Source organism: Saccostrea cucullata, unplaced genomic scaffold (assembly GCF_032062105.1).
Source record: "Saccostrea cucullata isolate Sc308-1 unplaced genomic scaffold, CSIRO_AGI_Scuc_v1 ctg906, whole genome shotgun sequence".
Classification (NCBI taxonomy): Eukaryota; Metazoa; Mollusca; class Bivalvia; order Ostreida; family Ostreidae; genus Saccostrea; species Saccostrea cuccullata.
In genome coordinates this window covers 58,328-80,937 of record NW_026934443.1, presented here as the reverse complement: position 1 = coordinate 80,937, position 22,610 = coordinate 58,328, and the positions used below count along the sequence as shown (strand labels likewise).

General features: G+C 32.8%; 1 protein-coding gene and 1 pseudogene across 1 annotated transcript in view; both read left to right on the top strand.

Moving 5' to 3' along the window:
- LOC134240727 (tumor suppressor candidate 2-like) overlaps window positions 1-22,610 on the top strand; it is an 86,574-nt gene that overhangs the window by 19,952 nt on the left and 44,012 nt on the right. The gene's annotated exons all lie outside the window — the stretch shown is intronic.
- Window positions 16,652-18,474, top strand: LOC134240721 (uncharacterized; annotated as a pseudogene).

Below are 22,610 nucleotides of genomic sequence, written 5' to 3'. Positions count from 1 at the left end.
AAAACGCATTTTCGACCGAGAACACATTCGATAAATGATTTAATCTAACTTTTACTGTTTATTATGACCCGAACTGCAATTTATATAATTAAACTTGGTCATTTCCGTAAAGTTCTGACGACTGACCCCACCCACACTGAGACGTAAGCGGTGCAATATCTCATCGACAGGTCCAACATCTCGTTCCACGGTCAAGCAGTGATTTATATGACCGCTCAGGAAAACAGTAAAGAAAAGTTCTCCATTTTTAGTAAAGTTTTTTTTACAACAACAATTTTTCAAAAGAATGACCAAAATGAAAGAGAATTATAAACAACTTACCTGAAAAATTTTAACAAGGAAAAAAAATAGGTTTGAGGAAGGAGGCTACCATTTTATTTATATATTAGGAAACATAACTATTCTACAACAAAACGTTGTCCAGAAGATTCTTCATACTACGTGTTTTGTGAAATGTATTTTCCATATTTTTATTCCGGGTAAGGGCAAGGTCTTAAACTCTAATGATATATATTTTAAAAGAGCTATAAAAATATTTAAATATTTAAATATCATACCCTCATCACAAAATATATTCTTTAGAATAATTTATATATGTTATGCGTGAAGGAAAGTGGCGAAGCTAAAGTCCACTTTCCTAACCCACTTTTCCGTATTTGTAGTTTTTTTCCTTCTTCGACATTAACTGCCAAACGGTACATGTATTTAATTTAAGGTGCTGAATTTTTTTTAAATATGCCACTGCTCATGCAGAAACTATATAAAATGTACATGTAGTAAAGTATATGAAGGACTGGTATACGCATGCTCATGTTCTTCACAATAGAGAACGATAAATACATGTTACGTTTTTGGTTTTACTTGTACACATTGCATATATTGAGCAATTTTTTAAATGCATGATACATTTTACTAAAATTATCAAAAAAGTGTAAGGAAGCATTTAGCAAAGGAAAAGTTGAAATTTAAAATGATAGTACTATTCAATTGTGCGACTTCCCCATGCGTTGTGTTTTTCTAGAAACGACTCCCCCCTTTATTCTGTGAAGAGAAAATGTCTTTATTATTAATTTTTATAAAATCTAGACAAGTTTTAATTGTTGCATATTGAAGATAAATGTTTGCTTTTGCAGTTTCAACTGTCGGAATCCCTACACAAGTCGTAGATTGTGAAAATCATGCATATTTTAACCACTCGACCAACGTAAATTTCAAATCTGTCGAACAGTTTCGAAGTGTTTGAGAAAACTAGACGTATATGCTAGACGGACAAATGACCAAGACAAAGCTCAACTATTGCTACCTTCCGTGGGATATTTGTTTTGTGTAAATAAATCTTATAAATACCGAAAAAAGACGTGTTTGCGTGAGTAAAATGATTTAGAGATTTGTCCTTAAAAGTTGATATTTTATTTTTAGAGAGATTTCTGGGTTTTTTTCTCTCTAAAATGCTTTGACTTTGAGTTTATATAGCATTATGGACCGACATGTGCTTATATTTAGCACTAATTGCCTGAGTGGCATAGTGGTAGAGTGTCTACTCCAGAGTTGGAGAGTTAGGAGTTGATCATAACGTCATGGGTTACAATCTCTCTATGGGACGTAGAGACCCGTCCTTTGGATGAGTAAAATGAATTAGAGATTTTTCTTTAAAAGTTGGTATTTTATTTTTTACGAGATGTGCTTTTAGCGATTTTAAAATGCGATATTCAATTTTTGCGATCTCAACACCCTCCTTAAAAATGCCAAAATTAAATCCTCGCTAAAAATTCTGCTTACTAGTATTCAGAATTACTGAGATTTAAAAAAAAGGTTAGATGTTGATAGACAAATGTTGGAATAACATTGGACAAAAAAACATTTAAACCTTTGGAACATGGAAGCTAAAATCATGGCATAAAACGTCCTACATCTGAATATAACTGAACTATAAATATATATCATGCCTTGTTATAAACAAGAGGCCCATGGGCCTTATAGGTCACCTGAGTATCATGCAACAATTAACTTTCAAATGATTGAATTTGGTCCATGTTTTAAGCTAGATGCTATGGCATTCACAATTTTGAAAGAGGCACCATTGCTAATCATAACTAAACATTTCGCAATTAATCAGTTTGTTTACTTAGTACCCCAAAAGCAGGGTAGGGGAACAAAAAAGGCATTTCAACTTATCAGTAATATTCAGCATTAATCGGAAGTGCCTCTAGTACACATGAATCCTTACCCTAGGTCTACACATTGCAATTTTTTTGAAAAGGCGCACTTGCTTATCAAAAATGTTTGATTAATACCAAGGAGCAGATTTCAAACAATTCATATTCAGTATATAAGTGGAGCCCCCCCCCCCCCCTTGGTATCCCTGACCAAAGGGCCTTGAAATTCACAATTCTAGAAGAAGAACCCTTGCGCATCATAACTTAATAAAGGTAGTTCATCTGCTTATTACCCAGGATTAGAGAAAAAGATTTTCATAGATGTAATGTATTTTCACTATATAATCATTATAGAGCCATGCCCTAACACCATAACCCCTGACCATGGGGCCATCAAATTCACAATTTTGGTAGAAGCATTCTTGCTCCTTATAGCTAGGTACTCAGTTAGTTTATTTAATACCTGGGAGCAGAGAAGGAAGATTTTCAAAGAAATAATGCATTTCACTATATTATCAATAGAGCCCCACCCTAATCCCTGACCCTGGGGCCATAAAATTCAAAATTTTGGAAGAAGCACTCTTTTTCATCATAACTATTTACTTGGTTGGTTTATTTAATACCCAGAAGCAGAGAAGAAGATTTTCAAAGAAATTATGCATTTCACTATATTATCAATAGAGCCCCACCCTAATGCCTGACCCTTGGGTCATAAATTTCAAATTTTGGAAGAAGCACTCTTGTTCATCATAACTATTTACTTACACAGTTGGTTTATTTAATACCATGAAGCAGAGAAGAAGATTTTATATCCTTTTTGAATAACTGAAATAACGTTAGTATTTGGCTGTAAGTAATTTATATAATTTTTAAATTATACAATTATAATAATCAATGGACAGATTCACAAGTGTAAAAAATAAATTATAAAAATTTCTTACAGCCAAATACTAACGTTATTTCAGTCAAAAAGGATTTAAACAAAAAAAAAAATTTCCTTTTTATAATTTGTAAACTTTATAAAAATTTCAATCGAATCTCGAGCCTGATGCAAAATATACTTCGCCCTCTTCCAGCAGGACAGATAATGACAGACAAAAGCAGAAAGAACAAAAATTCAATTTATTGTTTCTTATTACCTTAACAGAGAAAAATAAAGTTTTACTCTGTTTTAGAAATTGAAGTTGACATATGCAACGTTTTATTTTCTAACTTCACCTTTTTTTTTACCAAAACATGTACATGTAGTCATATATATCACACTTAGTTCTTCATGGCCCAAAATTACTCAATATATAAAATGTATACGATCATAAACCTACTTCACAATATCACCTTACAGGCCAACAATTTTCTTTATAAGGTATCTTTCTGGATATCTTGGATATCTGTAAAATATACAAAATTTGAATATTTTGTATAGAAAGAAAATGCTTTTATAGTTAAATTTTAGGCATAAAAATGACTGCTTACTAGCAGAGCTGCCAACATTCTGAAATGACAAATAGTACGGCGGGGTCTAGGGACCCCCTAAGCCCCCTGATGCTGAAGATGTTTTGTAAATAAACATGCAATCTGAGTCATGATTGTTTACATTTTGTTTACTTTAAAACATTGACATGAATGTGATTAGCCTTCTAAAACCGAAACGATGATACAAGCAAACGTTGTAAGAATTATGAATATATTATAATGTAGAAACTATGGACTGCCAGCTATGAAATTACCGGTATTATAAACTTGGAACAAGAAAAACAAACTGAAATCGGAAGAATATAGATAGATCGAAAAAGTAAGGCGAATTTTAGGGGGCTGATTTCGTACGCCTTACGCCAAAATCATAAGGGTTGGCAGCTCTGTACTAGGTAATAAAACAGTTACTCAGAACATATGCTGAATTTCTGGAATATTAATTCAGTTATAAATTTTTATGTTTATGTTTTACTTAGACAAATGGAACTTTAATAAATCCGTTACGCATTTTAAAATAAACTTCATGTAGAACATAGTTTAACTCCAATTAAAATTTTACAATCAACTTTTGTCACAAAAAGGCAGGTTTCTTTAAAACAACAGAAAATCAATGTCATAAAAGGAATATTTACTAATTATTTTTTCTTCATGATTTTATAAGACACTGTGTGTGTGTGAAACATGTTAAAAGGCTAATAATTTATAAAGCAAGTTTAACTCAGATGCTAAAGTGCCAAAAAGTAAACAAGAATTCAGTGATAAAAAAAATCAATCATTTAGCATCTTGATGCTATCTAGAATTTCTGCACTTCACAGATACAAATGAAGAACAAAATAAAGCACAGCGCTGCTATATTGATCACAAATTCAAAATATATAGAGAGAATAATTGTCGCAGATTTAAAATCTTGTACCAAGCTTGGACCGGCTGAACACAGACAGACAGACAGACAGAACTACCTGTGGTCAGTCCAAAGAAACTGGTGAAATATGAATAATGATTCACGATTTAACTTTTACACACTAAAGACAGCAATAACGATGATCAAAAATACTGTGAAATTAACACAAAAATCATCAGATAATAAAAATAACCACGACAGAGAAAAAATTATAATGACATTAGCATTGTTTCATCTGATAAAAAAAATTGCCGTCCTGTGACAATTAGACTATAAATATCAGATTTATCTCCCTTACAATCACAATTATGTCACACCAACAACTTTGTGATTCATCAACACAGCATTTACAACAACGCCGACTCTGTACCTGCATGATTCATTTCGGGCTTAGGTGTGCTAGCTTGGATATTTTGTTTTTCAGAAACTAGCTGGCTGAAAATGAACAGTAGTGCAGCTACTGCATTCATTTTGCATCATTTTTTTTTATACCTTGAAGTCAATGTGAAGCTAAGTCCTTAAAAACTTAGCTTTTCAAAACTGTCATTGGAAAGTTTAATAATAGTCTGTCATGATGTCTGATCTTTTTTTTGTCTGATCCTATAGCTCTCGGAAAAAAAAATAATAAATTGACAGACCAGAGAGCTACAGTGCCACCTATTGAAAAAAGTGTTTATTTATTGCGCACAAACGAGTGTGCTGTTTCTCGATTTATTTCTCTCGTTTTTCAAACTGCTTTCTCAAAATACTACTAACCATGTTTTTTTTCACAAGACAAATTCGTTATAATTGTTGTAAATAGTCCTTGAAATTGAGACCATCGAAAATTTTGCCTATTTACATTGCCTAAATGGACGGCAAAATACTGTATTTGAACCTAATCTAGCGTATTCAAAATTTAGCACAATCATTAATTCATGAATTAGCCTTAAACACATATGTACCATCCAATGCATTTATAATAATTATTATATATCAATGATATCCATGGATGTTTTAAAGAACTTTAAGTACATGTATACTAAACTGTTACAATATTTAATTTAAAAAAATCAAATGTATGTCCATAGCTTAAATAAATCTAATAAATCATAAATAATTAATTTTTAAAAACTGGGTCTGCAGTAATGAATATATCAAGCAGAACTCTCCAAAAATAGGGCCATTTCAGTTTTAGTAAAGTACATTTGTAATTTGTTTAAATATTTGTCTTGGATTCCGTTTTTCAGGGTGAAGTAAAACTTCTTATTCCAAGACTACAGATGGATTTTTTGTCGTGATATATGAGGCACCATATTCCAGTTGCCCTCAATATTTATAGATGTAAATATGTGGACCTCATCCCTGTGGTGTTTATTCCATATTTTGTAAAGTATATCACTTTACATGAAAGGAAATAAAAATGGTTCTGAACCAACACTGAAGAACAAAATTGTACAAAAACATACACAGGATTTTTTTCTGTCAAGGAAAAACTTTTGTGAAATAGTGGATATCACATATATAACAAATGTGAATATTGTACAGTTTTTTATCCCTTGAATATTTACATATTGTCTAACTTAAGGAATTCTTCTGCTTGAATGGATGTTGTGTTTTGTGAAAAAATGCAATACCTGTTATCACGTTTACAGTACACATGCTTCAGAGTTATTTCACTAGGACAGGCGTACTTATTAAATAAGGATATGTATATACAGTGTATTACAATCAGTAAATGTTTTTTCGGTTATCTGGGATGTGGAGTATGAGGTATCAAGGTTGAATAGGACTGTACTGTAACAGATCACATGATGTTCATTGTATATAATATTGCTGTATTCAGTATACTGAAAGTAAAGGTAAAGTTTTTTTTCGCATAAGGACCTCGATGTATATCTGTGATTTGTGCAATATTTTTTTTACGTTTGAAAATTACCGTATCATACTCAAAAATATGCAGATCAGAGAACAGAGTCGTGATCAACAAAAATAAAAAAGAGAACTGACGAATGGTTTCCACCAATGTTAATAAAGTTTCTCAGTAACTACCTTGACAAGATATATTAAAGTAGAATAGCAACAAACGGTTTCTAGGATGAATTTCCAAATATCTCTGGACATGTGGAACAGTCATTGATATGAAATGCTTTAAAAACATTCAAGGTTCACTTAATATATATCAAGACAATATTAACAAAAATCAGGGGGAGCACCAAATGATATAGCACTGACAGGTGATGGTGATCGTGTTTTCTCTTTTGAAAAACAAAGACTGTGGATAAAGTAAAGAACGAACAGACAGATGAGATAATCAGACTACAGGGCTGGGTACCTTGTAAACTCTGTGTAACCTCCTGGTTACCATGTTCAGTAATGATAGAACACAATCCAAAGTTGTCCGTTACTCAGGCTCCACAGAGAAGCAAACAATCCAGTTTGATGAGGAGGGTAAACCTCTTTAAATAACTTAAGAGAGTTGAATTTTATTTGTAAGATAGTAGTTCAAAGGGAATTAAGAAAATAGCAAAATTAAATACGTCAGGGAGAACAGAAACCTGGATATCTGCGTGGTTGACTGGGGAGCTAGTGCTGTAGTGTTCAATCAAGCTGGAAAATTCAGATTTAGATACACTGGTCACTTGACTACAAATAAGAGCAAACCATTTGAACCCTGTGGCATCACTACTGACAGTCAGAGTCAGATCATTACTGCAAAATGTTTTAACCACTGTGTTCATATCCTAGACCAGGGTGGAGTATTCCTCCGTTACATAGATAACTGTGCTCTGAGGTATCCTCACGGGATATGTGTGGATAAAACTTGTTATTTATTTGTTGCTGAATGTAACCTTTGAACTTATCCGGTTGATAATTTTTCGGATTTATTTTTTTTTGCATTAATTGTATAATTGAAAGAGTTGCTATGAATAATATTGCCTTTGAACTACTGTCTTACAAATAAGATTCAACTCTCTTCAGTTATTTTTTCATTAATCAATATTAACAATACACTTAATTTTGCACATAAAGTATATTGAAATCTAAGGCATTCAAAAAACCATATCACGGGAAGGAGGTTTAAAGTATGTGTTTTATTTTGACGTCGCATACGTTGAACGCCGAGGTTGTGCAACGTGATAAGGGAAACTTCAAAATCACAGTCATGTTGACCAAAAGCAGTTACATTAATTGTACCTGTGCAAATAACGAACAGTATTTTAAGATCAAAAGTCCATTACACAATACAAAATAGGAGCAGAGTAAACACGAACCTCCAAAACATCAGAGGTGGAAGATTAAATGCCATGGAGAAGAAAGAGTATAAGTAAATGCATTTTGAAATATAAATCACATTCGCTGTAAGGACAGAGAGTTTAAAACATGTAAACATTAGAAATAAATCATTATTTTTTTTTTGAAAATATAGTCTCATAACTGGAACGGTGTGTGCAAACTAATTTTAATAACGCACTAACACACATTTTTCAATTGTTTGCACACACCGTTGCAGTTATGAGATATCTATCAAAAAATAATGCTTCATTGCTTAAATATCAAAGCATAAAACACGTTTTCTCAGTCTAAGAGTTTATAACGTTAATGAAATGATGTTATGTAGCTACAATTTCATCAATCGTAAATAATTACGAAAAGTATTTCTTATGGAACGCCATCACTGCCTTATAGCATAAAACTATGCATTCATTATGTCAATCTATCATTACCCCAGATAGCATGACTATGTTGGGCCAACACTGGTAAAAGGTTGTAAGGTTGGCGTTGGGGGAACAACGTTGGGCCAACGTTAGACCCATGTTACCATGTCAACCTTCTCGACCATGACATAATTCCTTTGTTGGCCCAACGATGGTCCAACATAAGCAATTTCCATTCACTTTACTTTCCAAGGAAGGAAGGGTGCTGATGTTGGCCCAACGTTGGCCCAATGTATATAATACAACCTTAAAGAAAGTGTCTTTTCAAATTGGTAGTTGTATATTGGACCAACGTTGGCCCGATGTTTGTAGTACACCCGTAAAGAATGTGTCAAATCAAGTTGGTAGTAGTATGTTGGCCCAACGTTGGCCCAATGTTTGTAATACACCCGTAAAGAATGTGTCAAATCAAGTTGGTAGTAGTATGTTGGCCCAACGTTGGCCCAATGTTTGTAAAACACCCGTAAAGAATGTGTCAAATCAAGTTGGTAGTGGTATGTTGGCCCAACGTTGGCCCAATGTTTGTAATACACCCGTAAAGAATGTGTCAAATCAAGTTGGTAGTAGTATGTTGGCCCAACGTTGGCCCAATGTTTGTAATACACCTTTAAAGAATTGTCTTTTGAAGTTGGTAATAGAATGTTGGCCCAACGTTGGCCCGATGTTAGCAAGAGTGTTATTTTGTTCAGGTGTTTCAAAGATGGGATATTTATATTGGGCCAACGTTGGTCCAATTATTATACTGCCAACTAAGTGATGGTGTCAATTTTATAATTAGCTGCTGAGCTTTACGTTGGGACAGCGTTGATTCCAAATATTAAATTAGATGCACATTCTGAAATAATTAAGAGGATATTTTATGTCCATGCTTTTCATTAGATGACTGCTTTTGTTTAAATATGAAATTTTCAAAATTTTAACTTTGAACTTAGGGTGATCACAGCACCAAAGAGTGTTTTATTCTATTTTTTGAATTGTGTGCATGGTTATTTATTTTTAATAAAACGCTTAAAATTATGATTTTTTTTATGAGCGTTGTATTCATGAGAATTTAGAGAAGACTGAATAATTGTTAGTTAAAAGTTCTCAGGAACAGGATGTGAATCCCAGATAGCAGAACATCGTTGGTCCAATTTTACATCATGTTTGTATTATCGCTGTTTGGTTACATTTAATGGACCAACAAAGGTCCAAAATGGAATATTGATATATGTAGTTGATTATGTATAATGGGGCCAATGTTGGGCTAACTGTTGGCGTTATATCATAAAACTATTATCATGAGAGAAAATATTTGTTGGGGGATTGGCATCGGCCCCAAGTTGGCCCGATATACCACGAATCTGGTTGAGTATCATGGGTAGACAACATCCGGGCTACTTGTAATATCCGCGCCATTTTTAATCTGACACGAGCGTTATGAGACTGATGCCTTGCATATCTGCATCCACTTTGTAAGTATTTATAATATGTTTGCTTCGAGACAGCTTAATTAATGTTTATAGTTTAAACGATCTTGTACAAATCTGTGTAAATAAGTGCAGAGGCCAGGTGCTGTTGAGACAACACTGTCCCAGATAGCATGCTAACATTGGGCCAACGTTGGGCCAATGTTACCGGTTACATCGGGCCAATGTTGGCAAATGACATTGGCCCAATGTAAGTTTGCTTATCGGCCCGATGTTGGCCCGATATGTTGTGCCGACGTTTGCCCAATGTAGAATGTTATTTCTACAGATGTTGGCCCAACGTTGCGACAACATTGTCCAATTAAATGAATGCGACACTGGGCCAATTTTGGCCCAACGTCAACAATAACATTGGGCCGATGTTGGCAAATGACGTTGACCCAGTGTCATTTTGCTAATTGGCCCAATGTTGGCCTGATATATTGGACCAACATTGGACCAATGTATATAACTATTTATTTGTTACAAATCTATATATTAACAAATTCGGTAGTCTCTAAAATCAGAAATAAATCTACCACCAATCCTTCTTGAAAATACAAGTTAGCTAAAATAAATTTACAAGGCTTGTTAAAATTCTTAATATTTATCAAAACAAAATAAATTATCAGTGATTAAATTTATTGTTTCTAACTTTCTATACAAGAAAAATATATGAAAGTATAAAATAACAAATGTGTTTTGATACAGTTAAAACAATAAATAATTTGCCCCTTATTTAGATTGAAATTTGTGTCTAGTAGAATAAATTTCTACCACTTATTTTACTTTTATACACTTAAAGTCGAGCACATATGATCAAACATGTTGAAAATGTTGAACATGTTAAAGTTAAAACAAAATTCATTCAGTACTAAAGGATATATTGGGTTCTTTCATTTAAAATGTGTTCAGTGTACTGATAAATTTTCTATACATGTATTTAACTTTGAATAATGAGTTATATGGCGCAACATTGAATCAAAATCGGTGTAATGGTGATCAAGTGTAGAAATTTTATGCATAAATGCCTTCATCACGCAAGCTAATCGCTTAATCACACCATCAAACAAAAAAGACGATTATTCCTCAATTGACAGCTTAAAAATATAGTGATATACTTATAAATTTAATCGTATGTGTACTCTTTACTGAGAAAAGTAATAAATGTATTAAGTACCAAATACTACAATTTTAGTGCTACTGGAGATTCTAAAAAGACATTGAGAACACAATCATAGAATGGCTAAAGTATGCAAAGGACAGGGATGGGGGAGGAAGAAACGGACAAAGAAGAAATTTAAAGAAGGGAAGGAGGAGACTCTGGAGAGAGAAGAGGAGAATTAGGAGAGGGATCAGATTGAACGCGGCAGTGTCTAACTTTTTCCTGTTTGGGCTGTGACATATCTGTAGTTCTCTCCTTTTCTGTGTCTGTTTGTCGGTAAAAAACATGATGCAGATGTCAGATACATTTTTTGTGTAAGTAAACAAAATTGCGGGATTCATTTAAGTATTATTTTAGGAAAAGGAGGTCTTTGTTTATTTTTTAGACGTGTTTATTGATATCTGCAATTCACTGAACTTGTGCATAAATTTTCATCAGAAAGGGAGTATACAATCATTTAACCCTACATGTATCGCTTCAAGTGAGCATCAACTTTTTGTTCTTTATTAATGTATTCTTCATGCTTTGAGCAATAAAATATTAGTATGTTATAATTTAATTTAATAATATGATTTCTTTTTCCTCAGTCTTTTTAATTAATGTAGAGCTACTAACAATGCAATACTTGCTGATGGTAATTCTTTGAGATATTGTGAATATGTATTAAACTATTAATCTAGCATATATAGTATTAAAGGGCTTTTACCATTAAACTGTACTACAAAACTACGATAACCTTATATAGTTTGTTATTACATTTTGAGGACAAATGGCCAGCCAGTGAAGAGCAAATGAGTTGTCCTGATGGAGAGCCAATAAGATACAAACCAACGTTGGTCCAAAAATGGTGTTTGCCTCATATTGAAAAAATAAGTGGCCCAACAATGGCTCAATAATATCCGTTCGTTGGTCCAACAATAAGCCAACAAGTTGGTCTGATTAAGGGCCGATGAGCAAATTACCGTTGGCCCAACATTAATTGCTTACAATGGCCCAACTGTACAAAAATGACGTTTGCCCAACATTGAAAGAATACATTGGCCCAACAGTGGTCCAATATTAACTGTTACATTGGCCCAACAATAAGCCAGCAAGTTGGTTTGATTAAGGGCCGATGAGCAAATTACCGTTGGCCCAGCATTAATTGCTTACAATGGCCCAACTGAACAAAAATGACGTTTGCCCAATATTGAAAGAATAAATTGGCCCAACAGTGGCCCGATATTAACTGTTACATTGGCCCAACAATAAGCCCACAAGTTGGATTGATTAAGGGCCGATGAGCAAATTACCGATGGCCCAATGTTGAATGCAAACGGTGGCCCAACATAAGGAGCATTGTTGGCCCAACAAAGGTCCAACAGCATCCTGCTATCTGGGACGTGATGTGAACATATCTTTACGTTATGTCAATTTCTTATGGGGTGATGTAAAAATATCTTTACATCATGTCAATGCTACATTACATGAAGTAAACACATTCTTCCATTATGTCAGCACTTTATAACTTGAAGTCGGAAGTTCATTATATGAAGTGAAAATATGTTCACATTGTGTTAAAACTTTATTACGTGAAATGAATGTTTCTTTATATTATTTCATTTCTTTAATATGTGAGGTCAAAATTGCATTACGTCAAGTAAATTGTGTTTTATAATTAAACTTATCATTACATGAAGTCAAAAGTCCATTCCTTTTTGAGAATGTATATGTCTATTATATCAAAGCATTATTACGTGATATGGATTTATCTTTATTTTACGACGAGAGCATCATCATGTAAGGTGAACACATCTTACCTTTATGTCAGTGCTTTACGTGGTGTTAAAAGTGTATAACATAATGTGAACATATCTTTATATTATATCAACACTTTATTACATTATGTCAAAACTCCATTCCGTGATGTGTATATATAATTACGTTATGTCAACTCTTTCTTATGTGATTTAAAAAATATCTTTAATATTGTGTTAACTCTTTATCATGTTGATTCCAAAAGTTTTGATGTGAAAATACATTTACATTATCTGAAAGCTGTATATCTAGTACATGTATATAATAATCAATGTTGACGACCGTGTTTTAATGACTCGTAAGGGGGGGGGGGGTCCCGATTGAGTAGGACGAATTATAGACACATAATATCAGCCCCCCTCTTTTCCCAGACATAACCTTATTTTAGAAAATGTAATGTTTATTGAAAGTACAGCCCCCACCCCCACTTGTTGTTAAAGTATAGTCCACTAGGAGTAATGTAGTATAACTAAAAAAATATAGGACTGATCTAAGTTGGACCCCCTCTCCGAAATAGGATTTTCGGGCTTGGACAATTTTTTGGGCTTGTCGAGTTTTTTTTTCGGGCAAATAATTTTTTTCTTTCTGGCTGACATCCTCTTTCAAATAAATGCTATGTCACGGAATTAGTTACAGTAATTTTTTCAACCATTCCAAGACCATTTGTTCTGTTACAAAAATCTACCAGTCCCTCTTCTAAATCAATTGAATATGCCTTAATAAGCATGCATGGGCACATATTTGTGGCACATATGGGAATCTTGAAAAAAGAAGGGGGACGGTATAGAGTTGGTGATCAAAGGGGGAAAGCGGAAAAACTCCCCGGCAAGCTTTATAGTTTTATAGAAAAAAGTTTTCAAATTAATTCAGCTAAACTTAATTTGAAAGTAATGCAATGTCCTACATTGTAAAACTAATAAATTTATTAATTTTATGTATATTTTGGTGACTAAAGATGGTAGGGCGGGTTTTCTGCCCCCCTCCCCAACCCGCCAGTGCACGTGTGTTATACGATATATTTGTTTACACTTTAAAAAAGGAGAGTTAAAGACTGATAAAAAATACAGTGTTCTGAGTAAGATCAGAAGTTTAATATTTTTATTTAAAAAAAAAGCAATTCAGAAAAAAAAAATGCTGCACGACTCATATTTGATTTATTTAATTATCAGATAAAAGTAAACGCCATTGAATTTCGGCGCGTGACTTTAATTCACAGTCGCAGTGTTAAGACTTTGCATGTTTCAAGATTGTCAATCATTTTTCGCTTAAAGTTTTCATTTAAAGATGCAATTCCCAAATCGCTGAGAATTTAATTTATGACAGTTTTCTCTCCCGCCATTTTTAGTGCTTTCGGAAAGTGGAAAATACGTTATGCTCATATAAAGGCCGAGGATACCCGTGTTCACATAACGTAATAGTGAATCGACATAATGTAGAAGAGTGCGCACAGTATGACATGAGCTTTTCACATCTGATATGAGATGAAATAGCCTAAGATACATGTATGCTGACAAGAGGCTTAGCATTTTTGACACAATGTAAAGACACAATGACATAACGTAATAACGATTTGTCAAAAAGTAAGGGCAAATTCACATCATGAAATTGATTCACGTCGTCATGTAGCATATTGAAGGCATAAAGTAGTAAAAGAATTGACCACATGTGACAATTTTTTCAGATAATGTAATGAAATTCTGACATCGTATTATAGCGAATTGATATTGAGTTAAAGATAAATTCACATCATGTAATGAACTACTTAGACCAAATAGTAGAGAGTGCAGATAATGTAATAATGAGTTGAAAATATATAAAACATTTTTACACCACGTAAAATTGTTTTGACTTAATGTCATAAAGAGCTGATATAATGCAATGGAAGATTGGCACAATGTAATTAAAGTACGAGTTAATGCCATAAAGACTAAACATAATGTAATTGAAAGTTGACATAACGCAATAGTAGTGTGTGTAATTGTCATAAGGAGTTGACATAATGTAATGAAAGGTTGACACAATGTAATAGTAGTGTGGACTAATGTCATAAAGAGTTGACATGATATAATGGAAGGTTGACATAATGCAATAGTATTGTGGGTTAATGTCATAAAGAGTTGACATAATATAATGGAAGGTTGACACAATACAATAGTAGTGTGAGTAAATGTCATAGAGTTGACATAATGTAATGTAAGGTTGACATAATGCAATAGTAGAGTGAGTAAATGTCATAAAGTGTTGACATAATGTAGTGGAAGGATGACGCAATGCAATCGTTGTGTTCTGCTATAAGGCAGTGACGGCGTTCCATAATTTCTTGTCACTTCACTTATATGTTAATCCTGTTGGATTGAAAGATTAATTACGAATTACTAGTCAAAAAGGTCAAAACTTGAGAGAAACTTGTTTAAAAAAAATAATCATTAGATTATGATAAAAAAAAAGAAAACTTCATCTCAAAAAATTCATGACAATAATAGTATGACCCAAATATGGGCAGCTGAAGCATTATAAATTGTGAAGCGGTTTTAATTTAAAAAAAAAAAGAAAGCTGTTTCAACTATATCAGTTTAATTTGGGTAGCCATGGCATTAAATTCATTCCTTATGATCTAACTTTCCATCTATGAGTGTAATAATAATTCAGACAGTTTTTCCTTTAAAAAAATGTCTTTAAATAAATCTTAAGTTTTAAAAAAAGTCAACTCAAGCGGATTGATACGTTTTTGACGTAAGCCATGATTATCTAAATAACTACAGGCTATAAAATAATTTTTCGATTATTTTATATGGCGTGTAACTGTTACAAACAAAATTTAAATGACGTAATTAATTGTAGAACGAAGGATTTTACTTTTACATTACTCTGTCAGGATGTGAACAAAATATTTTTTTTTAAAAGATAACTAAAAGAAAAATAAAAAAGAAAGACAGCTTTCAAAACATTGTTAAAAACCGTTTGACAAATTAAGAAATATAGACGGACGTTTTTAAAGTTCTTAGATAGACGCTTTTTAACAAGTCAGAACAAAAGAAAAAGTATATCTTTATTCATGGAAATTTCAAGTTTTAAATATATTCAATTATAATTATATAACGTATACTTATAGTTATATATGTTAAAGTAAAATTGATATACTTATAAATAAAATAAAACAATTTTATTATTACGACTTAACCGTTTATGAAAATACTTCTGTTGAATCAAGTTCTTAATCTGAATACATGTACTTACATGTTTATTTTAAACCAATAGTTGTTTTCTGTTTTTAATTAATAAATTAGCATTCCTTGGTCATGAAGGTGTATACCTATTAATTATGCATTTCATAATGGATTATAATGTTTAAGTGTAAAGGGAAGGATTTCGAATCTGAATAGCAGTTCCAATCACAGATGCTCTGAATCAGATTAAAAAAAAGTTTTAACAAGTAGTGGGGTATATAAGTCAAAGCTCCAAGTACATTAACGATGTACGAAAGATAACTCTATTTTTTAGATCGACAACAAACTCCACCTGCATGACCTGTAAAGTGTCGTCAGTCGTGATTCATCTATATGTAAATATACAGATAAAGTACTGAAGAATGATTTATATGTCATTTCATCCGTACGCGTATTGTAAGGTACGTTTCCTTGAAGCTAGATTGTCTAGAAACTTATTATAGAACTTGATTCTTGCAAATTTATTTTCAATTTTAGCATTTTTAAGGTGTCATTTGCAATTGAATATTTATAAAATATCTAATAAGTACAATCTGTACATATGCCATTAAAACAGTTCTTAAAAAGAGATTTCCAAATTTTTTGCTTGTAACTATTCATTTAGCAGCCTAAATCAATATAATGATACTAAAGGCAGACCTAATTTTAATGTCAAAACAATTTTTGGATAATAGATCATCTGTAGAAAATATGGATCCTCGCCTCAGTGCCCAGGATGTGATCAGATGTGATATTTGTGAGACAGCTGAAGTACAGATGTATTGTGATTTCTGTCGTCAAACTTTGTAAACCATGTATTGGAGAACACATTGCTGATGAATACGAAAAACATAAAATTGTCCTATTCCAAAAAAAAGAAATCCACCTTGATTTATCCAAAGTGTGCAACACACCCAACCAAAACTTGTGATTTACAATGCAAGGAATGCGACATTCATGTTTGCCCTTCATGTTTTACTTCAAGTCAACATAAAGGACACAGTTTTTCAGAACTCTCAGAAATATACAACTTGAAGAAAAAAGATATCGCAAAAGATACAGAGGAATTAAAAAGAATTCTTTCTCCAAAATACGAAGAAATCACAAATAATCTAGAAACACAGATAGCAAACTTGGATGGAGAATATAAAAAACTTACAACAGCAGTGACAGAACATGGAAAACAATGGCACAGAGAAACTGACAATGTCATCATTGCCAGGAAGAAAGAAATAAAAAGAAAACACTTTGACATTCTCAAGAAACATACAGATGAAGTGTAACAAACACAGTCTCTCATTGAGCAAACTCTGCTCAACCTGAAGGAAATTGAAGAATCAAATAAAGTGTCTATGACCATAGACCAGCTCCAGAAACAAAGAATTCAGTAAACTTCCTCCTAAAGTTCAGGTATCTCTACCAAGTTTAATCCAAACCCTGTAGATAGAGAACAGATTTACAAGTTGTTTGGATCTCTTGCATCTTTATCTACGACAACAGAAGAAAATGGCTACAAGCTGAAGAAACCAGAAACATCAAGCAGAGGACTACTGGAAGAACCAAAACTTATTACTTCTAAAGATACTGGGTATAAAAATCTCCTCTCTGTTGCCTGTCTCAGTGAAGATGAAATCTGGACAACTGGATTTGGAGTCAGTGATATGAAATGCTTTAACATTGAAGGTTTACTTATCAAGACAATCAAAACAAAATCAGGGGAAAGGCCAGGTGATATAGCAGCGACAGGTGATGGAGATCTATTGTACTCTGACTGGAAAACAAGGACTGTGAATAACGTAAAGAATGGGCGGACAGAAGAGATGTTAAGACTACAGGGCTGGAAACCTCTCAATCTCTGTGTCACCTCCTCTGGTGATCTCTTGGTTACCATGTACAGTGATAATGAAACACAATCCAAAGTTGTCCGTTACTCAGGCTCCACAGAAAAACAATCAATCCAGTTTGACGAGGAGGGTAAACCTCTGTATTCAGGAAATGACAGAATTAAATACATCAGTGAGAACAGAAACCTGGATATCTGTGTGGCTGATTATGGAGCAGGTGCTTTAGTGGTGGTCAATCAGGCTAGTAATCTCCGATTTAGATACACCGGTCATCCTTCTACTACAAAGATCAAACCATTTAGACCTTTTGGAATCACAACAGACAGTCAGAGTCAGATCCTGACAGCAGACTACCATAACCACTGTATCCACATCCTAGACCAGGACGGGCAGTTCCTCCGTTATATAGATAACGGTGATCTGGAGAATCCACTTGGTTTATGTGTGAATAAAAATGATTTGTTTGTTGCAGAGTATGGAGGAAAAGTTAAGAAAATTAAATATTTAGAATAGACAACTTTGTATATAACTAAATAAATGCTTGCATGTGTATAGGCTTTCATTATCATGATTATATACCGGTATGGCTCTATTTTGCAAATAAAATTGTTTCATTATGTAAGTTATGATTTTATATTAAAAATATGTTGTATATCCTTCAAGTTATTAGAATAAATGGTGAAAGTGTAGATTTTATCAACATCAAGATATATAATAGTAGTTGCCACAGCAATTTGTAATGTCAATGAAAGGATGTTTCATTTTTAGGATAAAGATAAAACATTAGCTATAATAATTTTATTATCTGTTGGTTTTCACTTTTGATGGAATGAATTGTCACTCCTTAAATATATATAATATTTCTTTTGAAGTATGATTATCAACTTTTTACATATTCATGATATGTGTATTTAAGACATAAAATTGTTGAGAAACTTGAATGAAAGTATTACTGAAATGTGATTTCTAAAATTTCTAAACTAAGCCTCTTTGATGACATTGAAATTAACAATAAAAAATGTTGGATCATTTAGCCGATTTTTTTCTGTCTACAATTCATTGATTTTATATAGCATTATGTGCCGTAGGCGCTTATATTTAGCACTAATTGCCTGTGTGACCCGGAGCTAGAGTTTCTATTTTAGAGTCGCATAATAAAGCGTTGATCTTTAGGTAATGGGTTCGAATCTCAAAATGGGGCGTAAAGAGCAGTCCTTTGGATGCATAAACTGACGTTCCGTTTCACATTAGATGTTGGCACTAAAAAGTCCCTTTTTTACAAAATGTAAATTCAATATTTTTGAGTTGGCTTGCGTAGCGAGCTACTCCCTGTTGACATAGCCGATTCAGAGCTGTAAAATTTTTCACGCATTCATCAAGGTCATCCATACGCCAAATATAATAGTTCTAGCAATAAAATGCTTTGGTTTGAGTGACTGTATAAACTTAAGAGGTAAAAACTCTATAAAATTTCATACTGTAACATTATTTATGCCTTCATGCTTTTAAAGAAATTTTTGATTAAATATCTGTACGATGTACAATTACTGCGTATGAATATATGTTCAAGCATTTTAGGCGGATCTAATCTTCCCATCTGAAGGTTATTTATAATTGACCTAGAATACTCCCTAACACATACACCTGCTGCTCTCATTAGCTGCAGCTAGTTGTTGTTGAAAATTTATTTTTAGAATCCAGATTTGCTGTGGGAATCTTTAACCTAATTATTCCATAACACTGACCACTGCAACTAGTGTGCTTAAATTCATTATAGAATCCAGTGAAAATAATACGGAAGCCCATTAGTGCCAACCTGTATATTTAAAGGAAAAGCACTTTATTTATGAACTGAACATGGATCAGACATATAATATTCAATCTCTTAAGATGCAAAATAAACTGAATATATTAAGGTATGGTGCCCAGATATATGAAAAAGCTCAATTGACTCGAGCGAGTCAACTCGCAGGCCCTTCAGGCCTTTGATTTTTTTCAAAATGATAACCCTACGGGTAGGGTGGAACCTAGCTGCAGAACTGTAGCTCTCCGAAAATATATATATTGATAGACCCGAGAGCTAAAGTGCCACCCATTGAAAAAAACTTATATTTATTGCGCACAAAAAATTGCGCTCGGTTCTGGATTAATTCTTCCAAATTCTTACAAAAAAGCTAGATTTCAATACCATTCTTACTCATCTATCAATCACATTTGTTGTTTACATCTCTACAAAGCGCTTTGGACCGAATTATCTTGCAAACCAAAAGTATAAGTAGGCAAAATTTTCGATGATTTCAATTTCAGGACCAGGAGGGCTATCAAAACAATTATAAGGAATGTTTTGTTGTGGAAACAGTGAAAGAATATGTTAGGAACACACCGTAAGTAATATTTTGAGATGAAAGTCTTAAAAACATGGAGAAATAAATTTTTTGTGCGCAATAAATATACAGTGGCACTTTAGCTCTCCAGTCTATCAATATATATATTTTCGGAGAGCTACAGTTCTGCAGCTAGGTGGAACCACGATGGGGAAACAAAGTTTCAGAGAATTTCTTTTAAAAACTTCTCCTCAATAATACAATGGGGGCAGGGGCAATTTTTACAAAGGAATATTTATAGGAAAATCTGTATAAATCTCTTCTGTGAATGATTAATCATATTGATATGGAAGTATCCTCAGGAACTTCAACCCACATTGAAACTTTTCAATACAAAAACTAATTTGTGATTTTTCTTCGCCAATGTGCTGAAGTGCGAATTATGCCCAATAGGCTTCTTGAGAGAGACCAGATCTTCCAACAATCTGTCAGAATCTTCATTGGTAACATTTTGAATCCATCATATTTTGATTTTAGTATAAAGAGATGTTAATGGGTACCCGACTACTTGACAAATTTCCTATCAACTTCCCTTACTAATATGTAGCAATGTAGTGATTAGTCCTAACGAGATCTGAAAATACAGTAAAGGTGATGAAATTGTTTAAAATTTGATGTATGCAAAAGTAAATCAATATCTTAAAAGAGTCCAATGGTCATTATTTTCAGCCTATTTATGTCTTCTCAAAAAGAAGAGTTTCTTGAGCGAATTAATCTTTTCTGTGGTAAAAAAATTGATTTATTTCATACATTTTATATAATTTTTTCAATTCTTACTGCTAAGAAATTAACAATTCAAAAACGCTTTAAATCTTCAATATTTCACATAAGAGACCTTTCTTGATCATGGAGCCTCCTTAACTTTGTGTGGTGGATCCAAGTTTCGTTCATCTTTCAAAGGGTCAGACAATGTGTGTTGCGTTATCTACAACTTTTCTTAAACTAATAATGAAAGAAAAGGCATGAACAATTATTAAAATGGCAATGCACTTTATAAACAGGAAAATTTAAAGGTTTCTTTAAGAAATGCAAGTTCTGTGTAGAAAAGAGTAGATTTAACAAAAAACCTGACCATAAAGCATTCAAAACGGAGAGTGTGCTACAATGAAAAAATTTAAACGCCTGCATTAAGTAGTTGCTGAGAAAATTGAGACAAAAATTTGCTATAGTGTCCTCTACAAAAAATTCAATTTTTCAATTAAAATTTGTATTTGACAATTTAGTCATAACACCAAATTTTCTATTTTAATAAACATTTGTGGGAAGACAATAGGCATTTGCATGTATAAACAAGATGTGGACATCGGATTTATATATCACCAATTGACATACTAAAATAAATTATGTATTAAAATTTTTAAAAGCATTTGATTGAGTAGTTATTGAGATAACCTGCGTCAGAAATTTGATGTAAACATATACATGTTAGACTAGTACAGACATAGGTAATCAAAGATTACAAAGCTCATATTCAAAAGCATTATCTATAACTAAAGTAAATCTCACTTCATATATTTTTCTTGTGAGCACATGCAACTCAAGATCAATATATCCATGCAAGTTTGGTTTTGAATTAAGGCTTAAAAGTTATTGAAAAAATGAAAATGGACCTACTCCAAAAAGTTTAACCTATTCACTTATCAAGAAAATGTCTTTTAGTTCCAACATCCGAAGCGAATTCGAATGCAATCCTAAGAAGCATTACCATAACATGCCAGGATAATTATAGAGCTAGTCCAAAATATTACCTCTGACAGTAATAAAGAAAATGTAGATCAAATGCCGAAGCAAATCTAGAAATGTTAAACTTATACTTATTGGTAAAAGTATGACTAATATTTTACTCTGTCAGAAAATGTACATGAGACATTACATCCAAAGCAGGTTAGAGAGTGACCATCTATAGAATCGCATTACGAGGGTTGATCCAAAAGTAATGTCACAGTGTCCATATCTTTTATATTTGGCGTCATATTATCAAATGTTATATACCAAAAGATGCACAAATAAAAATTTAATTAAACTTTAATTTTTCATTGAATAATGTTTAACTGAATTTATTTTAAAGATGTTTAAAACATATAAGATAGGGGGTGTCGCCGCGTCAAAACCGAACGTCAAAAATTAAAGTGTACTTTTTTTAGTATAAAAAAGACAAACACATAAAAAGCATCTTTTAAAAACGCCTAAATGCAAAATACTTTAAAAGACAAAAATTTACATCATTTTCTAGTCTTAAATTGAAAATTATTTGACATCACTGCTATTTTTATGAAAAACATCGTTGATTTATTCCGGTGCATCGAAAAAAGAAAATGTCAAAATAGACAAAAAAGCCAAAACAAACTGTAATGCATTTTTGCTTCAAAATGAAGAAATCGCCAGTAGAGACAGTTACGTTGATTTACCAGACTTTCAGAGGAAAGAATGTAAATAAGAGACTTGTTTAGATGGTTTGAGCGATTTTTGGTGGGTGATGGGTCATTGAGTGCTCAGCAGATGACAAGAAAACCGAAAGATGGGAGGGCGGACGAAAA